Source organism: Nelumbo nucifera, chromosome 4 (assembly GCF_055504915.1).
Source record: "Nelumbo nucifera cultivar China Antique chromosome 4, China Antique-T2T, whole genome shotgun sequence".
In the NCBI taxonomy this organism is placed as follows: Eukaryota; Viridiplantae; Streptophyta; class Magnoliopsida; order Proteales; family Nelumbonaceae; genus Nelumbo; species Nelumbo nucifera.
Genome location: NC_142652.1, coordinates 57,371,915 through 57,388,029, shown reverse-complemented (window position 1 = coordinate 57,388,029; position 16,115 = coordinate 57,371,915). Strand labels below are relative to the sequence as shown.

Genomic DNA, 16,115 nt, shown 5'->3' with positions numbered 1-16,115 from the left:
GATTTCCTCCAGTTCAGGTATGTTTGTCATAAACTGTAGAAGTCAAAGCAATAAAAAGACTACTATACACAATTCAAAAATGTAAATAATTTAACCAATCAGTAATCCTAATCTAGCTGTAATTTACAAGGAAAATACTGAATGCTATCTGAGAATACAAAATTCCAAGCTCAATAGCAATCCGTAGATCTGAAATCAATTGCAGACAGATCTAAAACAAGACTGAAATCAAGAACTTTAGGCTGCTCTTCAAGTTCCAATCTATATATACCTTGGGTTGTATGCAATCTTCTTGATTTCAGCAATGAAAATTAATTACAGATCTGAACTGCTGAAACTATACTACTGAAGGTCAATATACAGATCTGAAATCAGTAGCTATTGAGAGTAGAACAGTTGTGTTCAGGTCTGAGTTCCATATTGAAAGGCTACTAAATATCATATCTGACCCCACTATTTTTATGAGTTGTGCATCACCAAACACCAACTAAAGTGGCCATACTAAAAACTGAGCAAATCAACAAGACAAACCACTGATATCAGCAATGAAGCATGCTGTATACAGATCTGTACAAAACCAAAATCAATCAGCAGTAAAAAGACATTCTGTGTGCTCAGATATGGTATGTGATTTCAGCAGTAAGAGTTAGTGTTTATAGATCTGAATCTTGCTACCATGACTAGTATAGCCACTAAACAGATCAATAATACAGATCTGAACTACATCACAAATATAGATATGAAACCTACTTTAATTCAGAGATTTAACAGATCTTATTAAATCAGAATTGAAAGCAAGTTATGACAGATCTGATTTTGGTATGTGTTCAGATCTGATTGCAGAAGTGATAGGAAAGGTAATCAGATATGAACCACATTGTTTTCATAAAATATGCAGACGAAAAAGAGCAGCTACACTAATGAAACTATAGCAACGAAAATGAGTTTAGATCTGATTTCCGATTTCAGAAATCACAACTAAGTTAATCAGATCTGAACTGCACTAGCCGCCTATGAGGTGAAACAATTCAGCAATTCAACTTTTATCTTTTTTTTTCTTTTGAGATAAACAAAACTAGAAATCAACTAAACTACCTAAACTAAAACAAAAACCAAAGATGAAGCAATTCAGATATAGGAAAGAAGACCAGCTTCATCAGTAATGAAAGCTACTGCATTCAAATCTGAATTCTAAGATGCAGAATTAAAAATCAGCAATGTATGCAGAGTTAAAAATCAGATTAACAGTGGCCAATAGTTCCTAATATTGCTACAATAAGTCCCCAGCAACGGCACCAAAAACTTGGTGTGTCTTGGTGACACAAGTAAGTGCACTAGCCACTTAAGTAATAGAGTGATGAATAGAGTATCGTTCCCACAAGGACTTATGTAGCAACTACTAGTATTATATCAGACTGCTCTTATTTGATTAGCCAAATTCTAAATCTAATTCAAATATGAAAATCTAGCTAACAAACTATCTACTAGGAGTTGGATCAAACACCTTGTATTCAAGTTGAGAGGATAAGCTAAAAATACCCAGAAATGATTCAGCAATTAGCTCTCTAAATCATTCGAATAGAATTTGATTCAGCCTTGGTTTGGTGAAACCCCAAGTCAATGAACAGTCTCTTTCAAGCGCATGTTCATCCTATGCATGAATGATGATTCTTATATCTCTATCAAGAATCTAATCATTCATGCATGCATTAGATCAAACATTTCAAGGGCATCAATTCAGATTGAATGATCACCAACTGAATTGTGCAAATTATCTCTAATCTTGCATTCAATTCAGTTCTTGAGTAGCAGATATGAAATTCTAGAGTCTTTCTCAAGCACTCTAGAATTTCCAAGAGTCCAGAACAGATCAGCCAATACTGGATGATGAATGTCTGAATTCTCTCTCAAGCAATTCAGACATTACAAATTACAGATCTGAAATTTCAGATCTGAATTTGTAAGATAGCAGTTTGGCTTATCAGTTCTACAATTAATATTCTAATCAAGAAACTCAAAGTTGGATCTAATCTATTCGAATGATGCAAGAAAACTAATTACAGAATTGAATTTACAACAATCAAACTTCCATTATAGCAAGAAAGAAAGATAGATGGAGAAATTACATAATCTCTAGCTGAATTTGAATACAAAGTATGCAAAAATTAAGTAAGAGTGTGACCTAGATCTCTCAAAAGCTTCTCCTCCTTCGAATATACCTTTTTCTCTTCTTCGAATGCTTGGATCTCCTCAGCTCCTTCTCTCTTGTGGCTAGCTATCTCTCTTCTCCTCTCCTTGAAGTTCGAACCCAAGAGACCAAGGAGACTTGAATTTAGGCAATTGAACACTATTCCCCACCAAGAGACCTCCTTAAATAGGCTTTCAAGGAGTCTAGAAGCTGCCACCTCTAGCCTCTCTTGAAACTTCTAGAATTTGCTGCCCTTTTCTCCTCTTGAACCATCTAGAAAATGCTGCCCCTTCCTCTTGAATGTTAGACAGTTTTGTATGCCCTTAGCTCCAATCAGTTTGATGTACTTATGACATTTATTGTAAATGAATAAAATACATATTTGATTCATGTTATGTGGTGTGTTTCTGTGTAATACACTTAAAACCAGAAACTTATGAGACTTGTGTTGGTTTAGAACATTCACAGCCAGTGGGTCGGTCTAGGGAGACCTACCCTGATAAGGCTGACACTGATGTGCCACCAAGTCAGTTGGGGTGGCCTGTCTCTGCCACCAGGGTGAGACCCGAGGTACATGCAGTGTGGGATCAGCTTGAGACCTTGAATCGGACCAAAATTCCAGTATTGCCCTGAACCTTGGCGATTACTGGGCAAAACTGGAATGTTACAACTGACCCCTAGACTCGATTATGGTACCGCACTAGGTGGCGGATTGGACCATCTTTGATATGCCAATCAGTGAGACCCTTAGAGAGGGTCAAAACCTGGGTATGTTGAGATGGTTCATGAACCCATCTAAGTGGGTGATCATAGTGACAGGATCAGCCCCTTTGTCGGACAAAGGTAATGATCGGGGAAATGCACTCTCTCTGATGAAAACCAAAATTGCCAGTAGTTGATTTCAATCGTTGAAATTTTGTTTTGCAAAATATATTTATATAATATATATATATAGGTTTCCAAAATTGTTTGCAAAAGGTTTTAATCCCCGGGTCCATGTACGAGGAGAGTGCAGCACTGTACCTTGTAGTCGGGGGAGAGGTCCTCCCTTGTCGGGCAGTGTTTGATCATTATGGGCTGAGAGGTTAAGTATAAGGCCATTGAGGGCTAAACCTGATGGGTTATCTTGCATCTGCCCACAGTCCTTGGGTGTTACAAGGTGGCTTGGCCCAAGGACCACTTAGTGTAAGTGTTGGGCCCATAGAGTCCATATGAAGGGCTCAAGGGGTTCACTGGGTTTTCCAATGAACTCAGCTAAGTCTTGTGACAGAGGCTGGGCCGAACCCTTGTGGCTGATGTGTAGATCAACGTTTGAGTCCCAAGCCATACAGAGAAAGCCCAACTAGGCAGCAATTTGGAAGGCTTAAGTGAGCACATACACTTAATGGGCCAAAAGCCCAATACGAGCTGGGCTAATTAGATTAGCTTGAATGGGAAGAATCTGAGATATGGACCAGCCTTAAAGGATAAGGGAAAATCCCTATCCACTCAGTAAGAGTCCAGATTTGAATATGATTCAAAACTGGAAACTCCTAATCAAATTAGGAGGGTGATCATGATCTGCAGATTAGATAAGGACTTTACCTTATCACTTAAGGGGATCAAAATCTCCTAATAGGATTAGGATCTGATCCCATTAGGATTATAAAAGGAGGAGGGGGTGGCAGCCTCTAAACACATTCACACTCATCTGAGATACAGATACAACAAAGAAGAGAGAAATCAGCATACAGTGAGACTGTGCCAATTTCTCCCTGCCGCCGCCGCCATTAGCAGTTCGTCTCCACTCACATGGGAGTCATCAAGAAGCGTTCTTGATTTCAATTCTTTGTGAAAGAATTGAAAAGAAGTTGTGCTCACCTGCCGTCCAGTGGGTTCTTGCGAAGGATCCAATTCTTGTGAATAACGTTGTTGATTCTGCTCCATCCTACACTGTGCCATCTTCAGTGGGATCAGCCTTTGGTGACTTTTCTGGGCGTGAACACCTTCATTGGGGGATACTAATTCTCCATATCAGGTATTTCCCTCTCCTACTGTTTTGTTCAGATCTGGTTCGGTTCTTGATTCAAGATTGATCCTTGAAAATTAGTTTTCTAAAATAGGGAATGCGATTCCCAGTTGTAGGAAGGAAAGAAATTTTTGAAATTTTCCCATTCTATTCTGCATTATTTGGGCATCCATACGATGGATCTTTCCATTGCTTCATTGAACTCTCTAGAGGTTGCCGCCCCTAGCTCTTCTTGGGCTGCACTTTGGGCTGCACCTTGGCTGAAATTTGGGTTGTTTATGGCTGCAATTTAGGCTGCTTTTGAGCTGAAATGGGCCTCCTCTTTGCTGGGCCAAATTGGCTTTCTTGCTAGGCTCTCTCTTTGGGTTCTCTTAAAGAGTATAGCATGGGCTGCATGGGCCGAGTGAACCTTTTTTTTTCTCTCGGCTGGGCCATGGTTCTAGTTGGGCTAAATTACCTTAAATTTGGCTCTTTTCTTTTTGTTTTATGCCTTATTTCTCCTGAGTTGGTTTCCCCTGAATTATTTCCTAAAATTAAGCTGAAATGGGGTGAAACTCAAACAAACTGTCAGAAAAATCATGCATAAATCCTTATAAATTGTATGTAAATTATGTACTCATCAAATACCCCCACACTTAAGCTTTTGCTTGTCCTCAAGCAAAGACATTAGCCATAAATTGATCATCCCCCATTTTATTCTCACCATTTACTGGATGAATTTTTAGGAGGGGAATGCATTGAGTGGTCGGGAAACTTTTTGCAAGTATTCTTCCTATAAACTACCATTTTACCAAATGCATAAGAGCCAACGAAAGGGAGAATATGAGATCCTTCAAGTTCCAGCTTTCACTTCCGTTCAATATGTAGATCAACTCCTTGACCGCCAGAATTAACTATCACTTTGAACTAGGTTTCAAATCTGTAACTGTACCTCATGACCGATTAACTGCATTTTGTCCCCTTGAACCTCAGCCGTCACCAAATTTTCTTTCTTTCTTCAATTTTTTTGGGTGTGAATGCATTTTATGCTCCATCTCACACTTTTTCTTTTTTTCTTTTGGTGTGAGTGCATTTTATGCTCCATCTCACACTTTTTTTTTTGTGTGTGAGTGCATTTTATGCTCCATCTCACACTGGTCACAGGCTTGAGGCAGATAACAAGACTCATATTCCAAATTGCTAGTTTTACTATTCAGCTCGGAATAGTGGAGTCAATTGGACTTTGTCCTTTTGCAGTTGTTGAATCTCATGCATTAACAGTTCAGATGTAAACTAGCTCGACTGACCATTAATAATAAAATCAAGTGCTTTCATACACATGAAGGTAGTTAGGGCTGGTCATGATGAAAGACATATTCAGCCCCCTTTACCTCATGCATGTTCTAAGTTGGATCTTTCACAAGAATAAAAAAGTGATACATATGTTGGTCTCCCTCAACTCTTTATACTCCCTCTTTAGATTCACCTAATAAATAGCAATGATCTTGGGGGATTTCAGTCTAATTGGTCATGTCATTGCCTGCATGTGTGTGTGGGGATGATTGAGGTGCATGGCTCCAGCCCCACACCCTAGCTTCAGCCTAACTCCTCCACACTTAAGATGAACATTGTCCTCAATGTTCCTAGTGTTAGGGAGTAATAATAAATCTAGCAAGAGCATCATCAAGTAAGGAGAGGGGTATAGAGGACTCCCTGAAGTTTATTTTCAAATTCTGCAATGGCTCTGCTGATGAGGGGTCTCGTTGTGGAAAAATCACCAAGTACTAGAAGGAGAGATTAGAAGCTTTATTCAAACTAACATCCTAAAAATAATCTAAACTGAAATGCTATAGATGAGAAAAGTAGTACGCAAGTCAGACAGTTTATGACTAAGTATCTGAATTTTAATAGTCTAGAGGGTCACTGGTTGTCTAGATAAATAGTGGATGGAGGGGGCATTGTTCCACCCACCAAATATGGTTTCAGGCACTGACCATTCACTATAAATGTGCCTTGAGTCGGGTGGGTGACCTCTACGGCCCCATGGGGAAAAACCTGTGTAATTGTGAAAGGTCTAGACCACCTGGATCTCAGCTTGCCTGGGAACAGGTGGAGACGGGAATTATATAACAATACTTGTTGGCCCACATGAAAATCCCGTCTCAGCAAGTTCTTATCATGCCACCTTTTAATTCTGTCCTTATAAAGCCTGGCATTCTCATAGGTGGCAAGCCTGAATTCATCCATCTCATTCAATTGCAACCGCCTCTTAGCGTCCGTAGCCTGTAAGTCAAAGTTTAAGAATTTTAGTGCCCAATAGGCCTTATGTTCTAACTCAACCGGTAGATGACATGCTTTGCCAAAGACTAGCCTGTATGGGGAGATGCCGAGGGGTGTTTTATATGCAATTCTATATGCCCATAATGCATCATCTAACTTGATGGCCCAATCTGTCCTGGCAGATGCTACGGTCTTCTCTAAAATTCTTTTGAGCTCCCTGTTAGCCAACTCGACTTGGCCACTGGTTTGAGGGTGATAAGGGGTAGCCAATTTTTGTTTAATTCTATATTTCTGCATCATCTGCGCAAATTGGGTATTGCAGAAATGAGTTCCCCTATCACTAATTATAGCTCGAGGAGTGCCAAATCGGATGAAAAGCTTTTTCAGGAACTGTACTACCCTCCTAGAGTCATTTGTGGTTAAAGCCATAGCTTCCACCCACTTAGACACATAATCAACAGCAACGAGGATATACTTATTCCCAAAAGAATTCGGGAAGGGCCCCATGAAGTCTATACCCCATACATCAAAAATTTCACAGATCAAGATATTAGAAAGGGGCATTTCATTCTGTCGGGAAATGTTACCCGTTCTTTGACATTTGTCGCAGGTGGACACAAACCTATTGGCATCCTTGAATAATGTTGGCCAATAAAAACCTGATTGCAAGACCTTGGCTGTTGTGCGGCTGGCTCCGAAATGGCCTCCTGCTTCTCTATCATGGCAAAATTGGAGTACCGACTCCATCTCCTCCTTGGGGACACATCTCCTTACGATTTGATCTACACATAATTTGTACAAAAAGGGTTCCTCCCACAAATAGTATTTTACATAAGAAAAGAATTTCTTCTTCTGTTGATATGAAAGGTTAGGAGGGATAACTTGTGCAGCAAGATAATTTGCAAAATCAGCATACCAAGGAGATGAATATTCCTGAATGGAGTAAAGTTGTTCATCCGAAAATTCTTCTCGGATGTTGCTGATTATCTCCTCTTTTGAGTCTACCTTGTCTAACCAGGAGAAATGATCAGCAGCCAGGTTTGCGGCACCCTTTGTGTCACCGATCTCAATATCAAATTCTTGCAGAAGTAGGATCCACCTTATCAGTCTTGGTTTTTAATTTGTCTTGGTAAACAAGTGTCTCAATGTCGAGTGGTCTGTATACACAATAACTTTGGACAAAATTAGATATGAACAAAACTTATCAAGTGCAAAGATTACCGCTAGTAGTTCCTTTTCTGTGGTGGTGTAATTTAGTTGAGCTCCACTCAAGGTTCTGCTAGCATAGTAAATCGGCTGAAAGTGTTTGTTCACTCTTTGTCCTAAAACACCTCCTACGGCTGAATCACTCGCATCACACATCAGCTCAAATGGAAGTGTCCAATCTGGTGCTATCATGATGGGTGCATTGATCAACTTGTCTTTCAAGGTGTTGAATGCATGTAGGCATTCAGCTGAGAATTCAAAACCTACTTCTTTCTGAAGCAGAGTAGACAATGGCTTGGCTATCTTGGAGAAGTCCTTAATAAATCTTCTATAGAATCCAGCATGTCCTAAGAAGCTTCTTACAAAACGGATGGATGATGGTGGTGGCAACTTTTCAATTGCCTCCACCTTAGCTTTGTCAACTTCTATACCTTTCTGTGAAATCTTATGTCCAAACACTATGCCTTCTTGCACCATAAAATGACACTTTTCCCAGTTCAGCACTAGATGTGTCTCTTTGCATCTCCTAAGCACCTGCTCCAAATTATTCAAGCATGCATCAAATGAAGAACCAAAAAATGAAAAATCATCCATGAAAACCTCAATAAATTTTTCAACCATATCAGAAAATATGGACATCATACACCTCTGAAAGGTTGTTGGGGCATTGCACAACCCGAATGGCATTCTCCTGTATGCAAAGGTACCGTAAGGGCAAGTGAAGGTGGTCTTCTCTTGGTCTTCTGGGGCAATTGGAATCTGATTGTACCCTGAATATCCATCCAAGAAACAGTAATACTCATGCCCAGCTAGCCTCTCTAACATTTGGTCCATGAACGGGAGAGGAAAGTGATCCTTACGGGTGGTTTCATTCAACTTCCTATAGTCAATACATACTCACCACCTGGTGACGGTTCTAGTCAGGATGAGTTCATTTTTTTCATTTGGGACAATGGTCATCACAACTTTCTTGGGTATGACTTGTACAGGGCTCACCCAAGAACTGTCAGAGATAGGATAAATGATCCCGGCATCTAAGAGCTTAATGACTTCAGCCATCACCACCTCCTTCATGTTCGGGTTTAGGCGTCTTTGGGGCTGAACTGAGGGCTTGCTGTCCTCTTCCAACAAAATTCTATGCGTGCATATTGATGGGTTAATGCCTTTGATGTCTGCTACCTTCCAAGCCAATGCAGTTTTGTGTTCCCGTAACATTCTTAGCAATGGGCTCAAGGCTGCTGATATAATTACAAGTAGAGCTGATGGTGCCTCTAAGAAAGCATATTCCAAGTGGGGTGGTAATTGCTTCAGTTCAAGGGTGGGGGGTTCTTGAGATGACGGCTTACCTGTTGGTACAGGTGTCTTGCCTAAGTTTTCTAACTTAAGAAATCCCTTCCTCTTGAACTGAGGCTTAGCATTCAGGTATGCTATCATGAGGTTTATTTCTTCATTTTCTCCCTTTTCAACTTCTCCCTGTTGTAGGCAGAGTTCAAGAGGGTCAATTGATCTATTCACCTGGAAGAAATCATCAACTTCATCATCAATAGCATCAATCATGTAACAAGAATCATCACTAGAGGGTGCATGTTTCATGGCATCAGACATTTTAAAAATCATTTCCTCATCTTGTATCCTAAGGCTGAGTTTGCCTTCCCGGTAGCCAGGAAAGGTCTCCCTAGGATGAGAGGGACATCCACATCTTCTTGCATGTCTAATACAATGAAATCAACTGGGAAGATTAATTTATCTACTTTAACCAACACATCTTCTATAATCCCCCTAGGATGCTTAATGTGTTAGACAGTTTGGTATGCCCTTAGCTTCAATCAGAATGATGTACTTTATGAGTTTATTATAAATGAATAAATGTGCATATTTGATTCATGTTCCCTTGGTATGTTTCTGTGTAATACCCTTAAACTGGAAACTTAATGAGACTCGTGTTAGTTTAGAATGTTCACAGCCAGTGGGTCGGTCTGGGGAGACCTATCCTGACAAGGCTGACACTGTGGTGCCACCAAGTCGGTTGGGGTGGCCTGTCTCAGCTGCCAGGGTGAGACCCTAGGCACATACAGTGTAGGATTAATTGAATCTTTGAACTGGACCAGATTTCCAGTATTGCCCTGGACCTTGGAGATTGATGGGCAAAACTGGAAAGTTACACCCGACCCCTAGACTCGATTATGATACTACACTAGGTGTCAGATTGGGCTATCTTAGATGTACCAATCAGTGAGATCCTTAGCGGGGGTCAAAACCTAGGTATGTTGGGACAGTCCGAGAATTCATCTGAGTGGGTGATCATAGTGACAGGACCAACCCCTTTGTCGGACAAAGGTAATGATCGGGGATGCACTCTCACTGATGGAAACCAAGACTGCCGACAGCCGATTTCAACCATTGAGATTTGTTTTGCAAAATATATTTTATATAAGATATAAAAGTATATATATTATGGTTTCTAAAATGTTTGCAAGAAGGTTTTAATTCCCGGGATCCATATGAGTGGAGAGTGCAACACTGTTCCTTGCAGCCGAGGGAGAGGTCATCTCTTGTCGGGCAGTGTATGATCATTATGGGCTGAGAGGTTAAGTGTAAGACCATTGAGGATAATACCTGATGGGCTAATCTTGCATCTGCCCACAGTCCCTGGGTGTTACAAGGTGGCTTGGCCCAGGGACCACTTAGGGTAAGTGTTGGGCCCGTAGAGCCCATTTGATGGGTTTCAGGGGGTGCACTGTCTTTAACAGTGTATTCGGCCAGGCCTTGTAACAAAGGCTAGGCCGAACCCATGTGGCTGATGTGTAGATCAATGCTTGGGTCCCACGCCATACAAGGAAGCCCAACTAGGCAGCAGTTAAGAGGGTTAAGTGAGCACATAAGCTTAATGGGCCTAAAGCCCAATTCGAACTGGGTTGTTTATTTAGTTAATAAAGGGGCGAACTCTGAAGTGGATCAGCTAATAGGATTGGGCTTAGGCCCTATCCACTTAGAGAGTCCAAGATCTGGATAAGATTTAGATCTGGAAACCTCCTAATTAGATTAGGAGATGACTGATCTGATCTCCAGATAAGATAAGGATTATCCCTTATCACTTAAAGGGACTTCTAACCCAAATGTGATTTGGATTAGCAACTCCTAATCTGATTAGGAGCTTATCCCTTTAAGATTATAAAAGAAGAAGGGGGCGACAGCCTTTAGACACAGATTATCAGGTTTTCTTTAGTGCTGAAAAAAAGAGAGAATTCTGCTCCCTGCAAATCCTCTCTTGCCGCCTCCCTGTTCTTGCTGCCCTGTTTGCCAGTTCGATCTCCAGTTGTGGGAGAAGTCAAGATTGGATCTTGACATCAGTCCTTTGAGAAAGGATTGAAAGGAAGCTGTGCTCACGTACCATCTTGCTGATTCTTGCGAAGGACAGAGTTCTTGGAGAAGAACACTTGCTGATTCTGCTCCACCTGCACTGTGCCATCTTCAGTGGGAGCAGTCTTTGGATCCTTCCTTGGGCGTGAACACCTTCGTTGGGAGATTCTACTTCTCCGTATCAGGTATAATTCTCTCCTACTCCTTTTGGTTCAGATCTGGTTCAGTTTAAGGTTCAAGAATGATCATTGAAAATATGATTTTCTAAATAGGGAATATGATTCCTAGTTGAAGGGAGAGAAAATTTTTGAAATTCGCCCCTTATTCCGCAATCTTTGGGCATCCATGGGATGGATCTCTCATCCCTTCAGTGGTATCAGAGCCATGGTGCAAATCTTGAACCATCTTGTTTCAGATCTGAACCTGCGCAAATGGGCAGAAGGTGTTCTACCCGATTTGCAGAGATATGGGTTTTGGGAAATTTGTTCCCAAAATTAATGGGCGAATAATCTGAAATTAATTTTATATAAATCTGATTATTATTTAGAATTGTTCTTTATGTTTTTCTTGATTTTTGGGCTGTTCGTACAAGAGGAGATCGAAATCTTGGTTTGCGCAGGGAACCTGCAAGATTTGCAGTTTCTTGATTTATTTATTACATTTGGTCTGTAAATAATTTTTTTTTATTTTCTAGACTCAATGTATAGGTATTCGATCTGATCTAATTATCAATAGAAATAGGATTTCTATTTATTTTAATTTTGGATCGAAGATGGCGGCGCAGAAAGGGAGATTTCGCAGAGAAGAAGATTTCGCATATGGGAGAATCGCTATCTGCGATTTGCAGTTTGTGAAATTGCATTCTGTGATCTAACCTCTGTTTTGCATGATGGATTGTGCGAACAGCCCTGTTTGACTGATTCTTGATTTTCTTTTATCAGTAATTAATTTCAGATTATTTTCTTGAATTAAAGATTTAATTAAAGATCAAACCCTAGACCCATTCGAACCAAGATTGGTTCAAACTGTTTGGACCGAATCTAGGGTTTAAATCAAGGCTGAAAGTCAGCCCTATTTTTCCCACTAATGGGCCTAAGGATTGATATTTAATTAAATGGTTAATTCGGCCCAACCTATAAAGGCCCAGTTTTAAATAGTTAAAACTGCTAAAAGCCCACTTAACACATAAAGTTGTATGGGTTGAACCGTTCAGCCCATATACCTGAATAATATTAATGGTTAATATTATGGATTTAAAATGGGCTGCAAATGGGCTTTACAGATAATTAATTGATTGGATCAATTTATCCCTACATAAGATGTGTGGATGTGTGATGTGCTACGTACATGGGCCATAAGTGCTTGGCCCATGTTCAATCGACAGTGGCTCTTGCGCACACCATGGCTGAATGCACATCATTGCCATGGTGTCCCTTTTGGTCATTGGATGACCTCCCTCAGTGGTGGGCCCCACACCTCATCATGAGGTCTCGTGCGGAACCCTAGCCGATTTAGGCCCACCAAAATCTGGCTTTATAAAAGTCAGTGGGAGCCACTTTGGTTTGACCTAAAGATAGAACTAGGGCGTAATTATCCGTTCCCTCCAACTAATATTCATGTTCCCTTGGTATGTTTCTGTGTAATACCCTTAAACTGGAAACTTAATGAGACTCGTGTTAGTTTAGAATGTTCACAGCCAGTGGGTCGGTCTGGGGAGACCTATCCTGACAAGGCTGACACTGTGGTGCCACCAAGTCGGTTGGGGTGGCCTGTCTCAGCTGCCAGGGTGAGACCCTAGGCACATACAGTGTAGGATTAATTGAATCTTTGAACTGGACCAGATTTCCAGTATTGCCCTGGACCTTGGAGATTGATGGGAAAAACTGGAAAGTTACACCCGACCCCTAGACTTGATTATGATACTACACTAGGTGTCAGATTGGGCTATCTTTGATGTACTAATCAGTGAGATCCTTAGCGGGGGTCAAAACCTGGGTATGTTGGGATAGTCCAAGAATTCATCTGAGTGGGTGATCATAGTGATAGGACCAGCCCCTTTGTCGGACAAAGGTAATGATCGGGGATGCACTCTCACTGATGGAAACCAAGACTGCCGGCAGCCGATTTCAACCGTTGAGATTTGTTTTGCAAAATATATTTTATATAAGATATAAAAGTATATATATTATGGTTTCTAAAATGTTTGCAAGAAGGTTTTAATTCCCGGGATCCATATGAGTGGAGAGAGCAACAATGTTCCTTGCAGCCGAGGAAGAGGTCATCTCTTGTCGGGCAGTGTATGATCATTATGGGCTAAGAAGTTAAGTGTAAGACCATTGAGGATAATACCTGATGGGCTAATCTTGCATCTGCCCACAGTCCCTGGGTGTTACAAGGTGGCTTGGCCCAGGGACCTCTTAGGGTAAGTGTTGGGCCCATAGAGCCCATTTGATGGGTTTCAGGGGGTGCACTGTCTTTAACAGTGTATTCGGCCAGGCCTTGTAACAAAGGCTAGGCCGAACCCATGCGGCTGATGTGTAGATCAATGCTTGGGTCCCACGCCATACAAGGAAGCCCAACTGGGCAGCAGTTAAGAGGGTTAAGTGAGCACATAAGCTTAATGGGCCTAAAGCCCAATTCGAATTGGGCTGTTTATTTAGTTAATAAAGGGGCGAACTCTGAAGTGGATCAGCTAATAGGATTGGGCTTAGACCCTATCCACTTAGAGAATCCAAGATCTGAATAAGATTTAGATCTGGAAACCTCCTAATTAGATTAGGAGATGACTGATCTGATCTCCAGATAAGATAAGGATTATCCCTTATCACTTAAAGGGACTTCTAACCCAAATGTGATTTGGATTAGCAACTCCTAATCTGATTAGGAGCTGATCCCTTTAAGATTATAAAAGAAGAAGGGGGCGGCAGCCTTTAGACACAGATTATCAGGTTTTCTTTAGTGCTGAAAAAAAGAGAGAATTCTGCTCCCTGCAAATACTCTCTTGCCGCCGCCCTGTTCTTGCTGCCCTGTTTGCCAGTTCAATCTCCAGTTGTGGGAGAAGTCAAGATTGGATCTTGACATCAGTCCTTTGAGAAAGGATTGAAAGGAAGCTGTGCTCACGTACCATCTTGCTGATTCTTGCGAAGGACAGAGTTCTTGGAGAAGAACACTGCTGATTCTGCTCCACCTGCACTGCGCCATCTTCAGTGGGAGCAGTCTTTGGATCCTTCCTTGGGCGTGAACACCTTCGTTGGGAGATTCTACTTCTCCGTATCAGGTATAATTCTCTCCTACTCCTTTTGGTTCAGATCTGGTTCAGTTTAAGGTTCAAGAATGATCATTGAAAATATGATTTTCTAAATAGGGAATATGATTCCTAGTTGAAGGGAGAGAAAAATTTTTGAAATTCGCTCCTTATTCCGCAATTTTTGGGCGTCCATGGGATGGATCTCTTATCCCTTCATAATGTACCTATCTGTCAATTGCCATGCAACTCTAGTGGGTCGGGGCTCTCCCAATCCCAATTTCTTGAAAACCAAATATGGCATTAAATTTATAATAGCTCCCATGTCACATAATGCTTTTTCAATTTTTAAACTACCTATAGTACAAGGGATAGTGAAACTCCCTGGATCTTTAAGCTTTTGAGACAGCTTGTTAAGAAGGATTGCTGAGCATTCTTCATTTAGAGCAACCATAGCCACCTCTCTCAATTTCTTTTTGTTTGCCAATAACTCCTTCAAAAATTTTGCATAGTGTGGCATCTGGGCTAAATCATCAACAAAAGGAATATTTCTTGTGTTGCTTCAGCCTACTAGGAAAGGGAACTTGTGGTTGCTGGTGTATTTCTTGCTGCGGTTCAGATTGCCCCTTCTTCTGGGTTCCGGCTTCAACGGTTGCATCTGCCTTGGTTTCAACCCTTGCTTTCTTCTCTACCTCTGGCAACTCCTTACCACTTCTTAAAGTGATAGCCTGCACTTGTTCTCGTGGATTCACCTCTGTATTGCTTGTTAGAGTGCCCAGTATTATCGCTGAGATCAATTGTGCCAACTGCCCAACCTGATTTTCCAAGTTCTTTATTGAAGCCTCTTGGTTCTGAAACTTGGTTTCAACACCGGCTATGAACTTTGTCATCAGCTCCGCTAGGTTAGATTTTTGTTCTGGCTAATGAAAACTTTGGTGGAAGGGCTTCGGTGCATGTTGATTCTACCATGATTGGTTCGGGTGTCCTCTCCATCCCAGGTGAAAGGCATGATGGCACTGATATCCTTGCTACCTTGGAAGGTTGCCGACAAAGTCAACCTGTTTTGTAGACTGCCTAAACTGATTGCCAACTTGGCATTCAGTGTTGATGTGGCCTCCCCCACACAAATCACATGTCACAGGCTGCACATGCATGGCTGCCATCTGCATTTCGTCTAATTTCTTGTTGAATGCACCTATTTGAGCAGATAGAGTTGTGTATGTGTCTACATTATGGAGACCATGCTGCTTTCTCACTTGAGCTCTCTCTGCATGCCACTGGTAATTATCGGCTTCCATCTCCTCTATGAGTGCATGGGCCACCTCAGGGGTCTTATTGTTGATGGAGCCCCCGACTGCCGATCGGTTAGACCATTGTAAAAGGTCTGCACTTGCAGCCATATAGGAAGGCCATGATGAGGGACCTTTCTTAGCAGCTCCTTATAACGTTCCCATGACTCATATAGAGATTCTCCTTCTTGTTGGAAGAAAGTGGTGATGTCATTTCTCATTTTTGCTATTTTAGATGGAGGGAAGTATTTGGAGAGGAATCGGCTAGCCATCTCATCCCAAGTGGCTATAGATCCAGCTAGTAATGAATTCAGCCAAGCCTTGGCCTTGTCTTTTAATGAAAATGGACATAACCTCAACCTAACAGCATCATCAATTACCCCATTATGCTTGAAGGTGTCACAAATTTCCAAGAAATTGGCTATATGGGAATTTGGATCTTCATGAGCCATGCCACAAAATTGCATTGTGTTTTGAATCATTTGAATTATGGCTGGTTTGATTTCAAAATTTTTAGCAGCAATGGCCGGTCTTATAATGCTTGAAGCAGCCCCAGTTATG

The 16,115-nt window shown here is 41.2% G+C and overlaps 1 non-coding gene across 1 annotated transcript; it reads left to right on the top strand.

Moving 5' to 3' along the window:
• The first annotated feature begins 15,671 nt into the window (after positions 1–15,671).
• On the top strand, positions 15,672–15,778 carry LOC148800540 (small nucleolar RNA R71). The gene has a single exon (XR_016071023.1). It is a non-coding gene; the product is annotated as a small nucleolar RNA R71 (small nucleolar RNA).
• The last annotated feature ends 337 nt before the right edge of the window (positions 15,779–16,115 follow it).